The 23668-nt window shown below is 42.6% G+C and overlaps 2 protein-coding genes across 12 annotated transcripts in view; both read left to right on the top strand.

The window, feature by feature from the left end:
* LOC127682627 (guanylate-binding protein 5-like) overlaps nt 1-23668 on the top strand; it is a 122876-nt gene that overhangs the window by 22259 nt on the left and 76949 nt on the right. For 2 of the 4 annotated variants that reach the window (XM_052179124.1, XM_052179121.1), the window contains exon 1: nt 13710-13727. The exons of the other annotated variants lie outside the window; for them this stretch is intronic. The gene's annotated coding sequence lies outside the window, so the exon portion shown is untranslated. Of the gene's footprint in view, nt 1-13709; nt 13728-23668 lie in introns of those variants that run through there. 4 annotated transcript variants of the gene reach the window in all.
* Nucleotides 1-23668, top strand: part of LOC127682625 (guanylate-binding protein 5-like) — an 81288-nt gene that overhangs the window by 45687 nt on the left and 11933 nt on the right. The window lies entirely within an intron of this gene.

The raw sequence follows: 23668 nt of genomic DNA, 5'->3' as shown, positions 1-23668 counted from the left end.
ATATACCAGGTGCCAACATTAAAACAGGATCAGAGAAACCATCTAAATAGTACCATAAGTCCTGAGAAAATAGAAGCAGTTGTTAATAGTCTCCCATTAAAAAAAAAAAGCTCAGGATCACATGGGTTTAGTGGGGAATTCTATTAGATCTTCAAAGAAGAGTTCATACTGAAACTCTTCAAACTATTCCATGAAATAGAAACTCAAGGAACACTACATAACTCATTCTATAAAGCCACAATAACACTTATACCTAAAACAAACAAAGACCAAACAAGAAAAGAGAACTTCAGGCCAATCTTATGAACACCGATCCAAAATACTCAACAAAATTCTGGTCATCTGGATCCAAGAATGCATCAAAATGATCACCATGATCAAGTAGGCTTCATCCCAGCGATGCAGGGATGGTTCAATATACAGAAATCCATCAATGTAATCCACTACATAAACAAACTCAAGGGGAAAAAAAAACACATGTTCATTTCATTAGTTGCTGAAAAGGCTTTTGACAAAATTCAGCATCCCTTCATGATAAAAGTCTTGGAGAGATCGGGAATCCATGACCCATAACTAAACATAGTGAAAGCGATATACTGCAAACCAATATCAAACTAAATGGAGAGAAATTTGAAGTAATCCCATTAAAATCTGGGACCAGACAAGGCTGTTCACTTTCTTCCTATCTATTCAATATAGTACTTGAAGTCCTAGCCAGAAAATTAGACAACAAAAGGAGGTCAAAGGTATACAAAATGGAAAGGAAGAAGTCAAAATATCACTATTTGCAGATGATATGATCATATACTTAAGCAACCCCCAAACTTCCACAGAGAACTCCTAAACTGATAAACAACTTCAGCAAATTGGTGGATATAAAATTAACTCAAACAAAGCAGTAGCCTTCCTATACTCAAAGGATAAACAAGCTGAGAAAGAAATTAGGGAAATGACAACCTTCATGGTAGTCACAAATAATATTCCATACCTTGGTGTGACTCTAACCAAGCAAGTGAAAGACCTGTATACAAGAACTTCAAGCCTCTAAAGAAGAAAATCAATAAGACCTTAGAAGATGGAAAGATCTCCCATGCTCATGGCTTGGCAGGATTAATATAGTAAAAATGGTCATCTTGCCAAAAGCAATCTACAGATTCAATGCAATCCCCATCAAAATTCCAAATCAATTCTTTATAGATCTAGAAAGAGCAATTCTCAAATTCATCTGGAATAACAAAAAACCCAGGATAGCAAAAAATATTCTCCACAACAAAAGATCTCCTGGGGGGAATCACCATCCCTGACCTCAAGCTCTACTACAGAGCAATAGTTATAAAAACTTTCTGGTATTGGTATGGAAACAGGTAGGAAGATCAATGGAATAGAATTGAAGACTCAGAAGTGAGCCCGCACACCTACGGTCACTTGATATTTAACAAAGGAGCTAAAGACTCCTTTCCACTCCTTTTCCACTCCAGTGGACAAAAGACAGCATTTTTAACAGGTGGTACTGGATCAACTGGAAGTCAGCATGCAGAAAAATGCAAATTGACTCATTCTTATCTCCTTGTACAAAGTTCAAGTCCAATAGATCAAGGACCTACACATGAAACCAGTCACACTGAAGCTTAGAGAGGAGAGAGTGGGGAAGAACCTTGAACACATGGGCACAGGTGATAATTTCCTGAATAGAACACCAATGGCTTATGCTCCTAGAACAAGAATCGACAAATGGGACGTCATAAAATTGCAAAGCTCCTGTAAGGCAACAGACATGGTCAAGAGGACAAAAAGGCAACCAACGAAATGGGAAAAGATCCTTACCAATCCTACATCTGATAGAGGGCTAATATCCAATGTATACAAAGTGCTCAAAAAGTTAGACTTCAGAGAGTCAAAAAACCCTATTAAAAATGGGGTACAGAGAAAAACATGGAATTTTCAACGAAGGAATCTTGAATGGCCCTGAAGCAACTAAAGAATGTTCAGCATCCTTAACTATCAGGGAAATGCAAATCAAAACAACCCTGAGATTCCACCTCACACCAGTCAGAATGGCTAAGATAAAAAACTCAGGTGACAGCAGATGCTGGAGAGGAATACTTCTCCATTGTTGGTGGGACTGCGAGCTGGTAAAACCACTCTGAAAATCAGTTTGGCCATTCCTCAGAACATTAGACATAGTACTACCTGAGGACCCAGTTATAGCACTTCTGGGCATATACCCAGAAGATGCTCCAACATGGAATAAGGACACATGCTCCACTATGTTCATAGCAGCCTTATTTATAATAGCCAGAAGCTGGAAAGAACCCAGATGTTCTTCAACAGAGGAATGGATACAGAAACTGTGGTATATATACACAATGGAGTACTATTCAGCTATTAAAAACAATCAATTTATGAAATCCTTAGGCAAATGGATAGAACTAGAAAGTGTCATCCTGATCGAGGTAACCCAATCACAAAAGAACACACATGGTATACACTCGCTGATAAGTGGATGTTAGCCCAAAAGCTCAAAATAAACAAGTTACAATTCACAGACCACAGGAAGTTCAAGAAGAAGGTGGACTAAAGTGGGGGGTACTTGGGTTCCTCTGAGAAAGGAATCAAAATACTCACAGGAGCAATAATAGAGACAAAGTGTGGAGCAGAGACTGAAGGAAAGGCCACCCAAAGACCTAGGGATTTATCCTATAAACAGTAACCAAACCCTGATACTATTATGGACGACAAGAAGTGTGTACCCAAAGGAGCCTGTAATGGTTGTCTCTGGAGGGGGGCTGACAGAGCCTTACACATAGAGAAGCAGATGCTAGCAGCCAACCATTGGACTGAGGGTGGGGTCCCCAATGGTGGAGTTGGAGGGCAGACTGTAGGAGCTGGAGTTTGTAGCCCCATGAGAAGAACAATTAGGTTGGTCACCCAGATGCCCCAGGACTCCCAGGGACTAAACCATCAACCAAGGGGTACACATGGTTCCAGCCAAAAATGTGGCGGAGGAATGCCTTGTTGGGCATCAGTGGGAGGATAGGTCCTTGTTCCTGTGAAGGCTCAATAGATGTTCCAATGAATGGAAATCAAGGGTTGTGGGTAGCGGTGGGAGTGGGTCTTGTGGAGGGGCATATACTTGGAGGGTGGTGGTGGGAGAAGGTTTTGAGGGTTTTTGGGGAAACTGGGAAAGGTTTTAGCATTTGAAATGTAAGTGAAGATTATATTCAATAAAAAAGAAAACAAAAGAAAAATTTACAGATCATATTCCAATTTAATGAACATGCCACATCAGTACCTTTCTGAACCAGCAACACACTGAATTTAGTAATATTCTTGAATCTCATTTGCTCCTGTAGTCTTTCTGGATCTTCTATATCTTGACAATTTTTATAATACAGGAAAGGTATCTTATAAGATGTCTGTAATATGTGTCTTGAAATAAAGAATCCCAATTTTTCTTTAAAAAAAGAGGTTTATCCCAATTTTTAACCTTTAGGTAATTTTATGTCTGATTTCATCTGGATATGTGTGTCTCTTTCTCTCCTGCTTGTTCAATTCCCTCTCTCACCTCCCAACCCTTCTCCCCCTATTCTTTCCTATCCAATCTCTGGCATCTCACTGCCTCAATGTCATTGGATAGGAAATAGCTTGTAACAATGCCACAAATGTAGGCTTAAATTTGTGGCAAAATTTGTGTAAAATATAATGTAGTTGTCTTAGGGTTTCATGGCTGTGAAGAGACACCATGACCAGGGCAAGTCTTATAAAAGAAATCATTTAATGGGGCTGACTTACAGTTTCAGAGGTTCAGTCCATTATCATCAGGGTGGGAAACATGGCAGCATCCAGGCAGATGTGGTACTTCAGAAGGAACTGAGTGTTCTACATCTTCATCCAAAGGCAGCAGAAGGAGACTCTCATCAACAGGCAACTAGGAGAAAGCTCTCCTTCCATATTGGGCAGAGCCTGAGTATAGGAGACTGAAAGTTCACCCTACAGGGAGATACTTTATCCAACAAGGCCACACCTATCCCAACAAGACCACACCTAATGGTGTCACTCTCTGTGGGCCAAGCATATTCAAACACATGAGTCTATGGGGGCTAAACCTCCTCAAGAGGGCATATTTCTTTGACCCATCTATGTAACTGAACCAGAGCTAACAAAGGACAAACTACCATTGATGGAAAATGTGGGAGGTTGTAGGGGGTTAATTCAGGATTCAGATGAGTCTGCATGTTTCTTTCCGGATCTTGTTTGAGCTAATCAGGACTTCATTGCATAGCTGGTAACAGACAAATGGTTCATCAGTGAAGAGGACAATCTAGGGAAGCTCTTGAAGCTGAACGGAGGCATAGGAGCAAGACCTGGGCAGAGAAATGCTCAGAAGACAGGGTCTTCTAATCCCCATCAATTTTCATTGCCATCAAGTTTTGGGAGTGATCAAGGTCCAGGATACTGGGGACTGGGGATCAGTTCCTGTGTGTTGTTATTATCTGAAACACTCCAGTGGCTGGGATTTTAAATCATCAAGGACATTTATGACTCAACAGTAGAGCAAATCAAGTTAATACAATTAATAGTGAAATGAAAATGTGCATAGTATGTTCAACATCATAATCTCTAAGGTTTACAGGGTCATGCTTTTTTTTTTTTTTTTGCATGGTTTGACTGGTCTTCACTAATACACATAGCTCATTTGTGTTGTGTTTTGTTTAAAAGAAAGAAAGAAAAGAAGAGAAAAGAAGAGAAAAGAGAAGCCAGGGGTAAGTTTGGTGGAGGTGTGGTATCATGTTGGGCAAGAGGGGGCCTCTTCAGGCCCCTGCTGAAGCATCCCTTCTGCCTGAGGTACCAGCCACAGGATGGTATAGTATAGAATAGAGTTTATTTAGAATAGAGTTTAGGTATGGGGAGGCAGGTTGAGGGAGTAGATATGGGGGGTGAGGTGGTGGGGGTGGGTGGTGGGGGTGGGGTGGGGGGAGACAGAGAGACAGAGACTGAGAGACAGGGAGACAGTGAGAGAGACAGAGAGAGAGAGAGAGGAGTAGAGGCTAGCCTTGAATATGTGGAGAGAGAGAGGTGAGGGGAATGGGGAGAGAGGGGAAACAGGATAAGGGTGCAAAGGCAAGAGGAGAAGAGAGTAAGAGAGTGAGGGGGAGTGTCTCCTCCTCCCCCCCGCCCCCCGCAACTAAGCTGGCTGGCAAGTCACCCAACTCTTCCGATAGCTACCTCCGGCCTTTGTTCTGTGAACAATAGGCTCCGCACCTCGGCTATTGACACCGCCCCCAAGCCGGTGTTTACCTGAGTCGCCAGCCAGAAGGCAGACGATCCGCTGAGACCTGGAGCCAGAGAATTCACAGGACTGCCTCTGAAGCCACAGACTTGTGGGGGGTTGGTCGATCCCCCAAAAGACTATTTAACCTGTCTTAAAATTATTAAAACCAGTCTTGACCGGAATCCCCGCCTTGACTCATATCTCTTGTCGTCTCCCCTGTCCCTGTAACCTCAAAATTCTCTCAACAGGTAACCCGGTTTACATGTGGCTGCTGGCAGCTACATAATTGGCGCCTGAACGTGGGAAAACCTGGTACGGGAGAATTTCCTGAGGTAACCCTATCCAGCGAAGCTTCGCAAGAAAGGTGAAAAGGAATGGTATCCGCACGATAAGCAACATAGAGGTCAAAACTAGCGCTAGTGAAAAATTGTGTCTATCGTTGTGAGTGCAGAAGGGATACGGTTTTTCAAGCAAACTGTGTTGGCCCGGCACAGTGGCTGCTTGGGTTGAATAGATAGGGAAAATGGGACAAGAAAGTTCGCGCGAAAATTGCGCATGCAACATTCAAGAGTTGCTTCAGGCGAAAGGGATAGGGTTTGAAGAAGAAAGATTGGAGGATTTCTTGGACCAGATATATTCCTGTTGTCCTTGGTTCCAAGAAAAACGAACGTTAAATGAGAGAACTTGGCTGAGAATTGGTAACTCGCTAAAGGCAGCCAAGGCAGACAATATCACTCTCTGCCTCTGGACTCTGATTAAAGACATCATAGATGAAGGAGGCTTGGAAGAATTAGGTGTTATTCAAGAAAGTGAGGATTTTCAAGTAAAAGGCCTTGTAGAGAGGATCCCTGTAATAGAAGATTCTCCACAACCTAAGTCTCGTAAACACAGAGACAGTTCTGATGAGCATATTGTTAGAAAAAAAATAGCTCATCCCGAGAAAGGAGCGACCGAAGTTCATGGAGAAAATTGGCCCCCCGTAGCGCCATCTGCTCCGCCTGTGACTTTGATGGCAGAGGCCGAGATCCAGAAGGACATGCAATTATAAAAGTTAGAGTTTGAAATTAAATTTCAGAAATTGACTAATGAATTACAGGAGCTAAAAAGGGTCTCTAATACTAGAGAGAATAATAACTCGGAGACCCGCCAGTCGCCATTAGAAAGAGTTATAAACCAGGCCCGCGGGGAGGGGCAGGATACGTCAGAAATCTTAGCTTTTCCAGTCCTTGAGATAGAAGACCAGGACAATGTGATTAGACAATATCAGACCTTGGAATTTAAGGTGATAAAAGAATTAAAGCTAGCCGTAGCCCAGTATGGCCCGACAGCTCCCTTTACACAGGCGTTATTGGATACTGTGTTAGAGTCGAATCTAACTCCACAGGATTGGAAAACGCTGTGCAAAGCCATGTTGTCGGGGGGAGATTTCTTGCTTTGGAGTTCTGAATGGCGTGAGGCTAGCAAAAGAACCGCCGCCACTAACACTCAAGCAGGCCATCCAGAATGGAGTGCGGAGATGTTACTGGGGGAAGGCCTATATGAAGGAAATAATAACCAGATTGGGTTTCCCATCGCAGTGTATGCGCAGATTGCGGTGGCCGCCCGCCGTGCATGGAATCTGTTACCAGCTAAGGGAGATCTTAGTGGAAATCTAACAGCTGTGAAACAGGCTCCCGACGAACTCTTTCAAGATTTCGTAGACCGATTGCTAAAAACGGCTAATAGAATTTTTGGAAATTCTCAGGCAGAGAATCCGCTGGTTACTCAACTAGCCTATGAGAATGCTAATGCGGCCTGCCGGGAGGCCATTAGACCCCAGAGGGGAAAGACGGACCTAGCTGGTTACATCCGTCTTTGTTCTGAAATCGGTCCCTCCTATAATCAGGGTTTAGCTATGGCGGCAGCGCTGCAGGGAACCACGATCCAGGAGATTCTTTCACAGAGACGAGGGAATAGAAGGTGTTTTAAATGTGGTAGTCTGGGTCATTTTAAAAGTGATTGTCCTGATAATAAGCCTAGTATAAACGGGCAATCAGGTGGTCCACCAGGAACATGCCATAAGTGTAGAAAAGGAAATCATTGGGTAAAGGGATGCAGGTCAAAAAATAATTTCCAAGGTAGACCCGTGTCGGGAAACGGGGTGAGGGGCCAGCCCCAGGCCCCGTTGCATCTAAGACAGACAGTCTGTGGGGCACAGCTGCTGCCGAGCCAAGGAAATCCATCTTTGACCTCGCCAGAGCTACACCAGGAAGTGCAGGACTGGACCTCTGTTGCATGTGCCAGGCCGTACTAGCGCCAGAGATGGGTGTTCAGGTTTTACCCACGGGAGTCTTCGGACCATTACCCGAAGGCACTTGGGGATTGCTGTTAGGATGAAGCAGTTCTACTGTAAAGGGACTGCAGATTTATCCAGGAGTCATAGACAATGACTATGAGGGAGAAATTAAAATTATGGCTGCTTCCCCTCATGGTGTCATAACTATACCGGCTAATCAAAGAATTGCTCAGCTAGTTTTGGTTCCTTTACATCCACTGCCTTCCAAATTCATTAAAGATAAAAGAGGGGAGGAGGGCTTTGGCTCCTCTGGAGTGTTTTGGGTTCAGTCTATTACAAATAAAAGACCTAACCTTAAATTGACTATTGAAGGAAAGAGTTTTGAAGGATTAATAGATACGGGAGCTGATGTTACAATTATTAAGGGACAGGACTGGCCGTGTAACTGGCCATTGACAGAGACCCTAACGCATCTGCAGGGTATCGGTTACGCAAACAACCCCAAACAGAGCGCGAGACTTTTAACTTGGAAAGATGCAGAGGGAAATTCAGGACAAATTCGGCCTTTTGTGATGCAGAACTTGCCGACTACCCTCTGGGGTAGAGACCTTCTATCTCAGATGAATTTAATTTTGTGTAATCCTAATGAAATCGCCTCTAAGCAAAAGACAGTGCCGGAGGAATCCGTACCTGCTCAGGGGCTTGGAAATGAAGGACAAGGCACTAGAAAGTTTAAAAACCCCCAGGCAAACCCTAACTCTAGAAGTCTGGGGCATTTTCGGTAATGGCCACTATCTTGCCTGCACCCCACGCCGATAAAATTCAATGGCTTAGTGACAATCCTGTGTGGGTTGATCAGTGGCCTTTATCTAAGGAGAAATTGGAGGCCGCCTCTCTGCTGGTGCAGGAACAGTTAGAGGCGGGACATTTAATAGAGTCATTATCTCCATGGAACACGCCAATATTCGTAATTAAAAAGAAGTCCGGCAAATGGAGATTGTTCCAGGATTTAAGAAAGGTAAATGAAACAATGTTGCCCATGGGAACCTTACAAGCTGGTCTTCCATCCCCCGTGGCTATCCCAAAAGGGTTTCATAAAATAGTCATAGATTTAAAAGATTGTTTCTTTACCATTCCTTTGCACCCTGAAGATTGCAAAAGGTTCGCTTTCAGTGTTCCTTCTATTAACTTTACAGAGCCTATGCACAGGTATGAGTGGACAGTGCTTCCCCAGGGTATGGCTAACAGCCCGGCCTTATGCCAGAAATTCGTAGCACAGGCCATTCAACCTGTGAGACAGAAATGGCCAGATATTTACTTTATCCATTTCACAGATGATTTTCTAATTGCAGGAAAAAATCCTCAGACCTTGCTTTTATGTTTTAGAGATTTGCAGCAAGCCTTGGTCGCTAAAGGGCTGCAGATAGCTCCAGAAAAGGTTCAGATCCAGGAGCCATATAATTATCTGGGTTTTAAACTTACAGACCAGTTAATTTTTTTCCCAGAAGATAATTATCCGCAGGGACAATTTGAAAACTTTAAATGATTTTCAGAAGTTATTGGGTGACATTAATTGGCTTCGGCCGTATTTAAAACTCACAACAGGAGAATTGCAACCTTTATTTGATATTCTTAAAGGGGATGCTGATCCGACATCTCCTAGGGTATTAACTTCAGAAGGACTTTTGGCTTTACAGACAGTGGAGAAAGCTATTGAAAACCAATTTGTTACCTATATAGATTATTCCTTACCTCTGCATCTGCTAATTTTTAATACTACTCATTCGCCTACAGGTTTATTATGGCAAAAGGCTCCTCTGATGTGGATTCATTTGAGGATGTCTTCTAGGCGTAATATTTTGCCATATTTTGAGGCAGTGGCCCAAGTAATTATGCTTGGTAGAAAGCAGGCGCTGACTTATTTTGGTAAGGAGCCGGACTTTATTATACAACCTTACAGTGTAAATCAGGATGAATGGCTAAAACAGCATAGCACAGATTGGCTGCTAGCGCAGATTGGTTTTAAAGGGTGTATAGACAATCATTATCCTCAAGACAAGTTAATAAAGTTTTTAAATATGCATGAGGTTGTATTTCCTAAAATGACATCTCTACGGCCGTTGCAGAATGCACTCCTAGTTTTCACAGATGGTTCGTCAAAAGGAAAAGCCGGATATCATGTTAACAATCAGCAGGTGGTCGTAGAAACGCCTGGGTTATCCGCTCAGTTATCAGAGCTTACAGCAGTGCTGTGTGTTTTTCAAACTGTAAATAGTACGTTTAATCTCTTTACTGACAGTGCTTATGTTGCATTTTCTATACCGCAATTAGAAACCTGTGGCACGTTTAATTTTAATACGCCAGCTGGATCCTTGTTTTCACAATTGCAAGGTATCATTCTTGCTAGAAAAAATCCTTTTTATATAGGACACATCAGATCTCACTCGGGTCTCCCTGGACCTCTGGCTCAGGGTAATGAGTGCATTGACAAGGCGCTAATTGGTCAAGCCTTGGCACTCACACCCATAGAATTGGCAAAACGTGATCATGATAAATTTCATCTTTCGAGTCATACGTTGAGACTCCGCCATAAGATCACAAAAGAGCAAGCTAGAATGATCGTAAAGCAATGCCCTAAATGTCTCACCTTAGCACCAGTGCCCCATTTAGGGGTTAACCCACGTGGCCTTGTGCCCAATCAAATTTGGCAAATGGATGTAACTCACTATGCAGAATTTGGGAAATTAAAATTTATACATGTTTGCATTGATACGTGCTCAGGACTTATTTTTGCTTCCCTGCATATGGGAGAAGCCTCTAGAAATGTAATTGATCATTGTTTACAAGCCTTTAATACCATGGGGGTACCTAAGGTCATTAAGACAGACAATGGACCAGCCTACACTGGTAAGAACTTTATCTCATTCTGTAAGGAATTTAATATAAAACTTAAAACTGGAATTCCTTATAATCCAATGGGACAAGGAATCGTGGAGCGTGCCCATCGCACACTTAAAAATTGGCTTATTAAAACTAAGAAGGGAAATTTATATCCTCCTCGGTCTCCAAAATCACATCTTGCCTTTGTTTTATTCGTTTTAAATTTTCTCCAAACGGATGCTAAAGGTCAGTCCTCTGCAGACAGACACTGGCATCCAGCTACTTCCAATTCCTACGCCATGGTTAAGTGGCGGGATCCTTTAAATAATTCATGGAAAGGCCCAGACCCCGTTTTAATTTGGGGAAGAGGTGCGGTTTGCATTTTTTCCCAGGAAGAAGACGGAGCGCGTTGGTTGCCAGAGAGATTGGTAAGACAAGTGGATTCCACCCCCAAAACTGTTGGTAAGTATAATTAATTCAAAGGCTGTTTTCAAGCCACCTCCCAGTTACTTGGGGAGGTATAGTTCCTTTGTGTTCTTGCAAATTAAGTTGCAAGCCAGGCCTCTTGCCTGAGGCCACTGAATTTCAATTAAACAAAAACCGGTTTGAGCTCCCAAGACTAACCAGACAGGTGTTCTCTTAATCTCCTTTTATATTTCAAGCAAATAACACTCAGAAGATGAAATTCCTTCAGCGATGGCCCTAGGTTGAGGATGGGTAGCCTTTACTGCCAGCCAGCGCTTAGCCGCAGAGAATTTACTCTGCCAGTGGAATTCCTCGGAGATGAGGCTGCATGGTACTCGGAATCATGCGTGTTTGTTATTACAACAAACATGGGCATCAGTTGAGGTGCGAGGCGAGGCACTGCAAGGGAAAGGGAAAAAAATTCCTGGCTCTGAGTTTCCCTGAGAAGCATACCCAGCTGCATGGGGGTTTGACATCGAAAGACTGTCCTGGAAAAAAAAAGGCGGTCTAACCCCCCCCCCCCCGAAAAAGATGTCCGTAACGCTTAAGGGGGCTAGGGTCTCTGCTTTCACTCACTGATAAATGCCCGTCATCCATTGGATGAACTTAATTATTTCCACTGAGTTGTTTAAAATTAATAATTAAGGGGGAATTGTCTCCTCCCCCCCCCCCCCCCCGCAACTAAGCTGGCTGGCAAGTCACCCAACTCTTCCGATAGCTACCTCCGGCCTTTGTTCTGTGAACAATAGGCTCCGCACCTCGGCTATTGACACCGCCCCCAAGCCGGTGTTTACCTGAGTCGCCAGCCCGAAGGCAGACGACCCGCTGAGACCTGGAGCCAGAGAATTCACAGGACCGCCTCTGAAGCCACAGACTTGTGGGGGGTTGGTCGATCCCCCAAAAGACTATTTAACCTGTCTTAAAATTATTAAAACCAGTCTTGACCGGAATCCCCGCCTTGACTCAAATCTCTTGTCGTCTCCCTGTCCCTGTAACCTCAAAATTCTCTCAACAGGTAACCCGGTTTACATGTGGCTGCTGGCAGCTACAGGGGAGACAAACAGCCACCTTCATAGTGAGTCAGACATACATGGCTGTTGCCAGGTAACTGTGGGGCAGAGCCTAGACACAATGCCAACAATTGCATTGGAAGTTGCTGTAAATACAAAATGACAGTGAACTGGAATGAGACTTAGATTATTTCATGCAGCGTATTTTAGTACTGGAGGGCTGTCTCATACTTCAAACAAATGACATCCAGGCACTAAACAATCCAGAAAAATCTTAGATGTAGCCTTTCAGTAAAACCATCAAGTTCCCCTTTTAACTTCTTCCTACAATAATCTTTATTCTGTAGCCCTATATTACGTGTCATTTTAATATTATAAAACTAATATATTATTTACCAGCACAGATAACTGAAGGCACCTAGAGAGGGGATCGACTTCATTTACTCATTCACTTATCTATCTGTGAAGAAATGCATATCTGAACATAGGGTAAATATCTCAGAGATGGATTATAGGGTTTGGACAATATGATATATCTGCTGAGAAGAAGTTAAGAAAAAACAAACCTCAAGTTCTGAGGTTAATGCAAAGGAAGTGTGCAGAGAGAGATGCTTAGGTCAGGTTTTGCTTATATTTAGAACCTACTTCTGTATTGTCCTCAATAACTTTTGGTTTTCTCCTGATGGTTTTCTCTTTCAAAATACTGCCCCTATTTCTCATATTACTTAACATCTCCTTTTCATTCTTGACACTGGAAAACAAAATAATAATAATAAGATGTACTTCTGAGATTTTAAAATATCTTATCAGCTACTCAATAAATATTTAACAATAGCCAGGGCCACACAATGGCTGAGTAAAGCACACTATCAACAATTGGCAGAGTCAATAATACAATTCAGTGTATGCCATAGGAATTCAAACCATCGGCAAAGGTCAAGAGAGCAGTCAACTGAAAGGGAGACAGGGATTCAGATGAAGTGTGTGTGCTAAGGGCTAAAAGATAGACAAGCATCCAGGCAGAAGGAAAATGATCTGGCAGACCTCAGCCTGATTTGCAGAGTCCAGGACAGCGAGGGATACATAGAGAAACTCTGTTTCCACAAGAGAGAGACAGAGAGAGAGAGAGAGACAGAGAGACAGAGAGAGAGAGAGAGAGAGAGAGAGAGAGAGAGAGAGAGAGGAAGGAGGAGGAGGAGAAGGAGGAGGAGGAGGAGGAGGAGGAGGAGGAGGAAGAAGAAGAAGAAGAAGAAGAAGAAGAAGAAGAAGAAGAAGAAGAAGAAGAAGAAGAAGAAGTAGAATAAGTGGTAACTGTAGAGGTAGCTATGTTAACCTAATCTGAACCATACATCACATGATGTATACAAAACACAGAAATATCCCACTACCTTCTTAATATGTACAGTTTTAATATCATGCACGGGTTGCAAATGTTTAAGTTAAAAATGTTTTGTTTGCATCAACCTCTTGGAATAAGCCATTGGCTCACGGTGGCAAGAGCTGGCAAATTCCTGTTGTACCATTCTGTCATTTCTCAGTGAAAGTCAGTAGTAAGAGAATCAGTGAGTTTTTGCCTCACCATCTGGCAGGGGATTGGATTTTCCTCTTGTTTTGCAGATTCCGTTTTCTTTCCTGGAAATGGTGCAAAAGCTTCTCAGAAAGTCAGCAGAGGCCTATGCAGTTTCAATTTCAGTTTCCCATCCCCACAAGTAAATATCCGGTTTGACTCTGAGGTTGAAGAATAGAGTTTTCAAGAGGAATCAGAAGCAGCAGCAAGCCTAAGGGAGCTGAGTCTGGGTCACAGAGAATCATCCCTTGCAGACAGGTGAGTTCCTGCGATTCAGGAACCCATTGTACACACCTCCTAAGGAGCTTCAGGGAGGTCCTGAGGTCCCAGGGCACAAACTTGCTGGATGCAAGATGACACTGGTGGGTGGACAACCGTGATCAGAGGAGGCTTGGTGGCCTCTGCTTAGGTGGATAGCCTTCACAGCCAGGAGAGGTGGGGGTGGGGTAGGGGTTGTTGTAGGGGTTGTGGTGGGGGTTGGGCGGGGTTGTGAGCGGTTCCAATTTGAAAATCAATTTAGGGCTACCCTTTCCCCTGTGCTGCTTCCCTTAAGAGGACTTAAGCCCAAGGTCCTGGCAGAGCTTTCTCCTCATCCACACAGTGCTTAGGCGCTGCCGCCCCCTTGAGCTCAGCGCAGAGCTGACAGGAAACAGGAAAGAGCCATGCCCTGCAGCTCCAGATTGAATTCCCAAAGAGCTCTAGTGTACCTGAGTGGTACCAGTGCACTCTCGCCCCCTGCGGTGGGGGGAGTCAGTCCTATTCTTACCATTCGAAAGTTAAAAACAGCAATAAAGCCTGAGCCCACTGATGTATTGTGAACTGTTTCAAAGTGTGTCCATCCAAGAAAGGTTTCAGACAGATTTTGGAGCTTGTGAAAAATCTGGGGCAGAGGCAGTTTTTACTGTCTTCCCTGTGACTCGGGCTACCTGTGGAAACCATGGATAATTATGTGAACAATTGCAGCTGTGTAGTCCTACTTACTTAATGTGGATTTGAAGCTTCTTTGTTGGGACAATAACCCAGATCTGTGTGAGTGCAGGGAGAAAATGAAATAACATGTTCATCAATATTTTACCAATATAGATAGAGATGGTCATTAAGATATAACTGGACATTAAGAACTTGTCTTTCACAGACTTTAAAGTGAGTTTACGTTTCCCATTCGACACCTACTATAAAATGATGTTAAGTAAAGAAACACCTATAGTTTTTAAGATGCCACCAGAGGACAAACAGCATCCAGAGTGCATGTTACATCATGATGACATGCCACTAATTAATTGAGAGCTGGCATTTCCCAATTAAGATATTTATCGGCTTACAGAAGGTGACTTGGGGAAGTTGGTTCTATCAGAGATGTTTTGTAATAGGATTAAAGGGAGACAGGCAAGTTGGTGTTTATTCTCTGGTCCACTGGGCAGCTTATAGACTTCCTAAGTAATCAGTCAGCATGTGTGCATGACCTCCAACACATGTGAAAGGGAGACATCTTTAATACTCAGGATTCTTTTAGGAGATAATGCACCATCAGGGCTTTGAACAGAAAAGCATTTATTCATGAGGATGTGTTTTCAGAGAAAGTAGCCGCTGGAGATAAATGATGTTCATGTGTCCTCATCAACATCGTGGGCATGAAGCAGATGGGAGATGATGATTTGCCAGTGTGGGGCCCTGTGCCTGTCACTCATCAGTGTACAGAGAGTAAGCTGAAGGTCCTGGGGCGGATCTCAGTTGGTAGAGTGCTTGTCCAGCACGTGTGAAGCCCTGGCTTCAGTCCTCAGCAGCATAGAGACTGGGTTTGGCAGCCCTCATCCCTGATCCTGGCCCTCAAACACTGGACACAGCAGAAGCAGGTTTTTTTTTTTTAATTTAATTTTTGTCAGTGTATTCACTTTACATCCTGCTCACTTCCCCTCTCCCAGTCAGCCCCTCCTACAATCCTTCCTCTATTCCCCACTTCTCCTCTGAGTGGGTGGGGCCCTCCGTGCAAACACCCAACCCTGGCACTTCACATCTCTTTGAGACTAGGTACTTCCTCTCCCTCTCAGGCCAGACAAGGCAGCTCAGCTAGAAGACCTTGTCCCAGGATCAGGCAACAGCTTTTGGGATAGCCCTCATTTCAGTTGTTCGGGACCCATACGAAGACCAAAATGCACATGTGCTACATATGTGCAGGGAGGCCTAGGTCCAGCCTGTGTATGCTCTTTTGGTTTTGGTTCAGACTCTGAGAGCCCCAAGGGTCCTGGTTAGTTGACTCTGTTGGTCTACCTGTGGAGTTCTTATCCTGTTTGTGGCCAGCAATCCTTCCTCTGTTCTTCCATAAGAGTCCCCAGCTTCATCCACTGTTTGGCCATGGGGTCTGTATCTGCCTGGATCAGCCGCTTGGTGGAGCCTCTCAGAGGACAACATGCTCTTGTCTGCAAGCATAACAGAGAGTCATTAATAGTGTCATGGATTGGTGCTTGTCCATGGGATGGGTCTCAAGCTGGGCCAGTTATTGGTTAAACATTCCGTCAGTCTCTGTGCCTCCCCAGTGCCTACATTTCTTTTAGACAGAATAGTTTGGGTTGAAAGTTTTGTGGATGGGTTGATGTCTTTATTGCTCCACTGGTTTCCTGCCTGGCTATGGGAGGTCCCATATCCCCAGTGAAGCAATAAAATCTAAAGACACCAGATAAGCCTTCTTTTCTTAAATTGTTTCTGCTAAATATTTGTCGAGTCAAGGAGAAAAGTAACTAACACGTTGGCCTTATGTCTTATGGCCTTAGGAAAATCACTGATTCATTGTAAGAATGATACACAGATTCCCTGGGATTTTCACACAAAAGCACACTGACAGCAAACAAAGGCAGCTTCATTTTATCCTTATCCCCAGGCCTGTAGGATCTTTCCTTGTGATACTGTACACCATGGTTAGAGTTCTGTTGCTGTGAAGAGACACCATGACGCAGCACATCTTATAAAGAAAGCCATTTCATTGATGCTGGCTTACAGTTCAGAGATTTAGTCCATTATTAGCATGGTGGAAAGCAAGGCAGCACACAGTCTGCTTGAGGAATAGCAAAGTGTGAGTTACACAGTAAAAGGTCAGATGCTCCGATGGCCCTAACCTGTGTCCCCCTTGTTGGGAAGTAAATCCTAGAGAGCATGGCTCCATGTGTGGGTTGATGCTTGTCCTTACTGGAGCTTGGAACATATTCACAGCCAGATCTGAGGGAAAAGGGGAGAGAGAGAGAGAGAGAGAGAGAGAGAGAGAGAGAGAGAGAGAGAGAGAGAGAGAGAGAGAGAGAGAGAGAGGGAGAGCCCCAAGGTACCCAGGAAGAGGTTTTCTGACACAGCAGTGAGATCTTTTTGCTGTACTGCCATCTCTTAAAGGTTCCATGTTTGCTCTTCCTGGGCAGTCACTCACTTTTAAATCGCATTTGTGTTGGATTCCGTCTCTGCTGCAACATTGTCTCTACCTTTATACACTGATGAGTCAAAAATGACCTACCTGGATGGTATGGCCTGACTATGGGGATCACTCCTGGGAGCTCGTGGCGTCTGGCCATGTCCGCTGCCTCATGCAAGACATAGTTAAACATTTCAGTTTGGCTGCTAAATGACGACCCCTCCCCTTCTTCAAACACAGACCAAACAAAGCAATCAAAGCAAGAGAAAAGCAGACAAGAATAAACACACTAAAACTGAGCAAAAACCAGAAGTCCTCCCCAGTGCTCCTCAGTACTTTCAGATTTGTTGGTGGCCTTCTTCCCCAAATCCTCCTTGGGGAATATTTCTCTCTTCTCTTCTCTTCTCTTCTCTTCTCTTCTCTTCTCTTCTCTTCTCTTCTCTTCATTTCTTTTCTTTTCTTTTAAAATTATAATTTTATTTATGTGTGTGTCTGTGTCTGAATGTATTTAGTGCCCTGGGACTGGGGTTATAGGTAGTTGTGAACCACCTGGTATGGGTTAAAGGAACAAAACCCAGGTCTCCAAGAGCCTCAGTGCTCTAAATCGCTGAGACAATATCTTCAGCCCAACCCTCTACTGATATAAATGCATACTGCGTCTGGCTTGTAGGAAGCAGACTTGTAGGAAAAGACTTGAGTGACATCCTAATTCTATTCAGTTGCAAGGATGAGACTGGAAATCAATATTAAGTGGAACCTACAAATAAAAACTGGATTTTAATTTAGTTTTATGTGTATGGGTGTTTGCCTGTTTGTATGTCTATGCGACAGATGTGTGACTGGTGCTCATGGGAGATCCAAGAGGGCATGGGATCCCTCGGAACTAGAGTTAGACAGTTGTAAGCCAACATGTGGAATTTTGGAATCAAACCTGGATCCTCTGGGAGAGTGTGGGTGCTCTTAAGAGCTGAGCCATCTCTCCAGCCCCCTAAAAGTTGTGAGATTCTGATGGAGAGAACATATTCCTGAGTCACAGGCTGAGCCACACAAGGCAGAATAATGAATTTAATAATGTGACTGGGGAACATTCACTATGTGGTGACATCAGAGACTTGGCTCTGATAAAAACATTAAGGATTCCATCCAGATACCATTTGGTCCCAGTGTGTAAATATTGTGAATGCTAGAGAAATACCATACTAATGTTCTTCATAAAGGCTGAGAACCCACTTAAATTAGTTTCTTGCTCCATTACTGACATCATCCAAAACACAAGGGTCTATAAATCTCCACCTTTCCTGTGGCTGGTACCTTTCTTTTTTTTTTTTTTTTTTTTTTTTTTTTTTTTTGTCTTTTTTTTTTATTTGATATAATTTATTTACATTTCAAATGATTTCCCCTTTTCTAGCCCCCCCCCCCTCCCCGAAAGTCCCGTAAGCCCCCTTCTCTTCCCCTGTCCTCCCTCCCACCCCTTCCCAGTTCCCCGTTCTGGTTTTGCCAAATACTGTTTCACTGAGTCTTTCCAGAACCAGGGACCACTCCTGCTTTCTTCTTGTATCTCATTTGATGTGTGGATTATGTTTTGGGTATTCCAGTTTTCTAGGTTAATAACCACTTATTAGTGAGTGCATACCATGATTCACCTTTTGAGTCTGGGTTACCTCACTTAGTATGATGTTCTCTAGCTCCATCCATTTGCCTAAGAATTTCATGAATTCATTGTTTCTAATGGCTGAATAGTACTCCATTGTGTAGATATACCACATTTTTTGTATCCACTCTTCTGTTGAGGGATACCTGGGTTCTTTCCAGCATCTGGCAATTATAAATAGGGCTGCTATGAACATAGTAGAGCATGTATCCTTATTACATGGTGGGGAATCCTCTGGGTATATGCCCAGGAGTGGTATAGCAGGATCTTCTGGAAGTGAGGTGCCCAGTTTTCGGAGGAACCGCCAGACTGCTTTCCAGAGTGGTTGTACCAATTTGCAACCCCACCAGCAGTGGAGGAGTGTTCCTCTTTCTCCGCACCCTCTCCAGCACCTGCTGTCTCCTGAATTTTTAATCTTAGCCATTCTGACTGGTGTAAGATGAAATCTTAGGGTTGTTTTGATTTGCATTTCCCTAATGACTAATGAAGTGGAGCATTTTTTAAGATGCTTCTCCGCCATCCGAAGTTCTTCAGGTGAGAATTCTTTGTTTAACTCTGTACCCCATTTTTTAATAGGGTTGTTCGGTTTTCTGGAGTCTAACTTCTTGAGTTCTTTATATATATTGGATATTAGCCCTCTATCTGATGTAGGATTGGTGAAGATCTTTTCCCAATTTGTTGGTTGCCGATCTGTCCTCTTGATGGTGTCCTTTGCCTTACAGAAACTCTGTAACCTTATGAGGTCCCATTTGTCAATTCTTGCTCTTAGAGCATACGCTATTGGTGTTCTGTTCAGAAACTTTCTCCCTGTACCGATGTCCTCAAGGGTCTTCCCCAGTTTCTTTTCTATTAGCTTCAGAGTGTCTGGCTTTATGTGGAGGTCCTTGATCCATTTGGATTTGAGCTTAGTACAAGGAGACAAGGATGGATCAATTCGCATTCTTCTGCATGCTGACCTCCAGTTGAACCAGCACCATTTGTTGAAAAGGCTATCTTTTTTCCATTGGATGTTTTCAGCCTCTTTGTCGAGGATCAAGTGGCCATAGGTGTGTGGGTTCATTTCTGGATCTTCAATCCTGTTCCATTGATCCTCCTGCCTGTCACTGTACCAATACCATGCAGTTTTTAACACTATTGCTCTGTAGTATTGCTTGAGGTCAGGGATACTGATTCCCCCAGATTTTCTTTTGTTGCTGAGAATAGTTTTAGCTATCCTGGGTTTTTTGTTGTTCCAGATGAATTTGATAATTGCTCTTTCTAACTCTGTGAAGAATTGAGTTGGGATTTTGATGGGTATTGCATTGAATCTGTATAGTGCTTTAGGCAAAATGGCCATTTTAACTATATTGATTCTACCGATCCATGAGCATGGGAGGTTTTCCCATTTTTTGAGGTCTTCTTCCATTTCCTTCTTCAGAGTCTTGAAGTTCTTGCCATACAGATCTTTCGCATGTTTGGTAAGAGTCACCCCAAGATACTTTATACTGTTTGTGGCTATTGTGAAGGGGGTCATTTCCCTAATTTCTTTCTCAGCCTGCTTATCCTTTGAGTATAGGAAGGCCACTGATTTGCTTGAGTTGATTTTGTAACCTGCCACTTTGCTGAAGTTGTTTATCAGCTGTAGGAGCTCTCTAGTGGAGTTCTTTGGGTCACTTAGGTAGACGATCATGTCGTCTGCAAATAATGATAGTTTGACTTCCTCCTTTCCAATTTGTATCCCTTTGACCTCCTTATGTTGTCGAATTGCCCGAGCTAGTACCTCAAGTACAATATTGAAAAGATAAGGAGAAAGGGGGCAGCCTTGTCTGGTCCCTGATTTCAGTGGGATTGCTTCAAGTTTCTCTCCGTTTAGTTTGATGCTGGCTACCGGTTTGCTGTATATTGCTTTTACTATGTTTAGGTATGGGCCTTGAATTCCTGTTCTCTCCAAGACTTTAAGCATGAAAGGATGCTGAATTTTGTCAAATGCTTTTTCAGCATCCAATGAAATGACCATGTGGTTTTGTTCTTTGAGTTTGTTTATGTAGTGGATTGTATTGATGGATTTCCGTATATTGAACCAACCCTGCATTCCCGGGATAAAGCCTACTTGATCATGGTGGATGATCGTTTTGATGTGTTCTTGGATTCGGTTGGCAAGAATTTTGTTGAGTATTTTTGCATCGATGTTCATAAGGGAAATTGGTCTGAAGTTCTCTTTCTTTGTTGGATCTTTGTGTGGCTTTGGTATCAGCGTAATTGTGGCTTCGTAGAAGGAATTGGGTAGTGTTCCTTCTGTTTCTATTTTGTGGAATAGTTTGAAGAGTATTGGTGTTAACTCTTCTTTGAAGGTCTGGTAGAATTCTGCACTGAAACCATCTGGTCCTGTGCTTTTTTTGGTTGGAAGACTTTCTATGACTCCTTCTATTTCTTTAGGCTTTATGGGACTGTTTAGATGGTCTAGTTGGTCCTGATTTAATTTTGGTATTTGGTATCTGTCAAGGAAATTGTCCATTTCCTCCAGATTCTCCAGTTGTGTTGAGTACAGGCTCTTGTAGTAGGATCTGATGATTTTTTGGATTTCCTCAGTTTCCATTGTTATGTCTCCCTTTTCATTTCTAAGTTTGTTAATTTGGATACTTTCTCTGTGCCCTTTGGTCAGTCTGGCTAAGGGTTTATCTATCTTGTTGATTTTCTCAAAGAACCAGCTCCTAGTTTTGTTGATTTTTTGTATGGTTCTCTTTGTTTCTACTTGATTGATTTCGGCCCTGAGTTTGATGATTTCCTGCCTTCTACTCCTCCTGGGTGAAATAGCTTCTTTTTGTTCTAGGGCTTTCAGGTGTGTCATTAAGTTGGTAATGTATGCTCTCTCCATTTTCTTTTTGGAGGCACTCAGGGCTATGAGTTTTCCTCTTAGCACTGCTTTCATTGTGTCCCATAGATTTGGGTATGTTGTGTTTTCATTTTCATTGTGTTCTAAAAAGTCTTTAATTTCTTTCTTTATTTCTTCCTTGACCAAGGTGTCATTGAGTAGAGTATTGTTCAATCTCCACGTGTTTGTGGGTTTTCTGTTGTTTCTGTTGCTATTGAAGACCACTTTTATTCCATAGTGATCAGATAGGAGGCATGGGATTAGTTCTATCTTTTTATATTTGTTGAGGTCTGTCTTGTGACCAATTATATGGTCGATTTTGGAGAAGGTACCATGAGGTGCTGAAAAAAAGGTATATTCTTTTGTTTTAGGATAGAATGTTCTATATATATCAGTTAAATCTAATTGGTCCAAAGCTTCAATTAGTTTCATTGTGTCCTTGTTTAGTTTCTGTTTTCCTGATCGGTCCATTGAGGAAAGTGCAGTGTTGAAGTCACCCACAATTATTGTGTTAGGTGCAATGTGTGCTTTGAGTTTTAATAAAGTTTCTTTTATGAAAGAGGGTGCCCTTGCATTTGGAGCATAGATGTTCAGGATTGAGAGTTCTTCTTGTTGTATTTTTCCTTTGACCAGCAAGAAGTGTCCCTCAGAGTCTCTTTTGATGACTTTGGGTTGAAAGTCAATTTTATCTGATATTAAAATGGCTACTCCAGCTTGTTTCCTGAGACCATTTGCTTGTAAAATTGTCTTCCAGCCTTTTACTCTAAGGTAGTGTTTGTCTTTGACCCTGAGGTGTGTTTCCTGTAAGCAGCAAAATGTAGGGTCCTGTTTACGTATCCAGTCCGTTAGTCTGTGTCTTTTTATTGGGGCATTGAGTCCATTGATGTTAAGAGATATTAAGGAATAGTGATTGTTACTTCCTATCATTTTCGACGTTATTTTTTAAATTTGATTGCTTAACTTATTTGGGTTTGATGAAAGGTTACTATCTTGCTTTTTTCAGGGTGGAGTTTCCCTCCTTGTATTGGTGTTGTCCTCCTATTATCCTTCTTAGGGCTGGGTTAGTGGATAGATATTGGGTGAACTTGGTTTTGTCGTGAAATATCTTAGTTTCTCCATCTATGGTGATTGAGAGTTTTGCTGGATATAGTAGTTTTGGTTGGCATTTGTGTTCTCTTAGAGTCTGCATGAGATCTGCCCAGGACCTTCTAGCCTTCATAGTCTCAGGTGAAAAGTCTGCTGTGATTCTGATAGGTCTTCCTTTATATGTTACTTGGCCTTTTTCTCTTACTGCCTTTAGTATTCTTTCTTTGTTTAGAACATTTGGTGTTTTGATTATTATGTGACGGGAAGTATTTCTGTTCTGGTCCAGTCTGTTTGGAGTTCTGTAGGCTTCTTGTATATTCATGGGCATCTCTCTCTTTAGGTTAGGGAAGTTTTCTTCCATAATTTTATTGAAGATATTTGCTGGCCCTTTAAGTTGTAAATCTTCACTCTCATCTATGCCTATAATCCTTAGGTTTGGTCTTCTCATTGTGTCCTGGATTTCCTGGATATTTTGGGTTACAAGCTTTTTGCACTTTGCATTTTCTTTAACTGTTGAGTCCATGGTTTCTATGGAATCTTCAGCATCTGAGATTCTTTCTTCTATCTCTTGTATTCTGTTGTTGATATTTGCATCTCTGTCCCCTGATTTCTTCCCAAGGCTTTCTATCTCCAAAGTTGTCTCCCTTTGAGTTTTCTTAGTTGTTTCTACTTCTGATTTTAGATCCTGGATGGTTTTGCTTAGCTCCTTCCCTTGCATGTTTGTGTTTTCCTGTAATTCTTTAAGAGATTTTTGTGTTTCCTCTTTCATGAGCTCAGCCTGTTGACCAAAGTTCTCCTGTATTTCTTTAAGAGATTTTTGTGTTTCGTCTTTCATGACCTCAGCCTGTTGAGCAAAGTTCTCCTGTATTTCTTTAAGTGTTTTTTGCATTTCCTCCTTGTTGGCTTTTGTATTCTCCTGGATTTCTTTCAATGATTTTTGTGTTTCCCTTGCAATGGCTTCTAACTTTTGATCCATTTTCTCCTCAATGTCCTTCATGTGTTCCTGTACCAGCATCATGACCAGTGATTTTAAATCCAAATCTTGTTTTACTGGTGTGATGGGGTATCCAGGACTTGCTGGTAGAGGAGAATTTGGTTCAGATGTTGCCATATTGCCTTGATTTCTGTTAGTGACGTTTCTGCGTTTGCCTTTTGCCATCTGGCTCTCACTGGTGTTACTTGGTCTTGTCAGTGCTGGACTCACCAGTGCAAGCTGCCCC

The sequence above is a fragment of the Apodemus sylvaticus genome, chromosome 4 (assembly GCF_947179515.1).
Source record: "Apodemus sylvaticus chromosome 4, mApoSyl1.1, whole genome shotgun sequence".
NCBI classification, from domain to species: domain Eukaryota; kingdom Metazoa; phylum Chordata; class Mammalia; order Rodentia; family Muridae; genus Apodemus; species Apodemus sylvaticus.
This window is presented reverse-complemented; position numbering and strand designations above follow the sequence as displayed.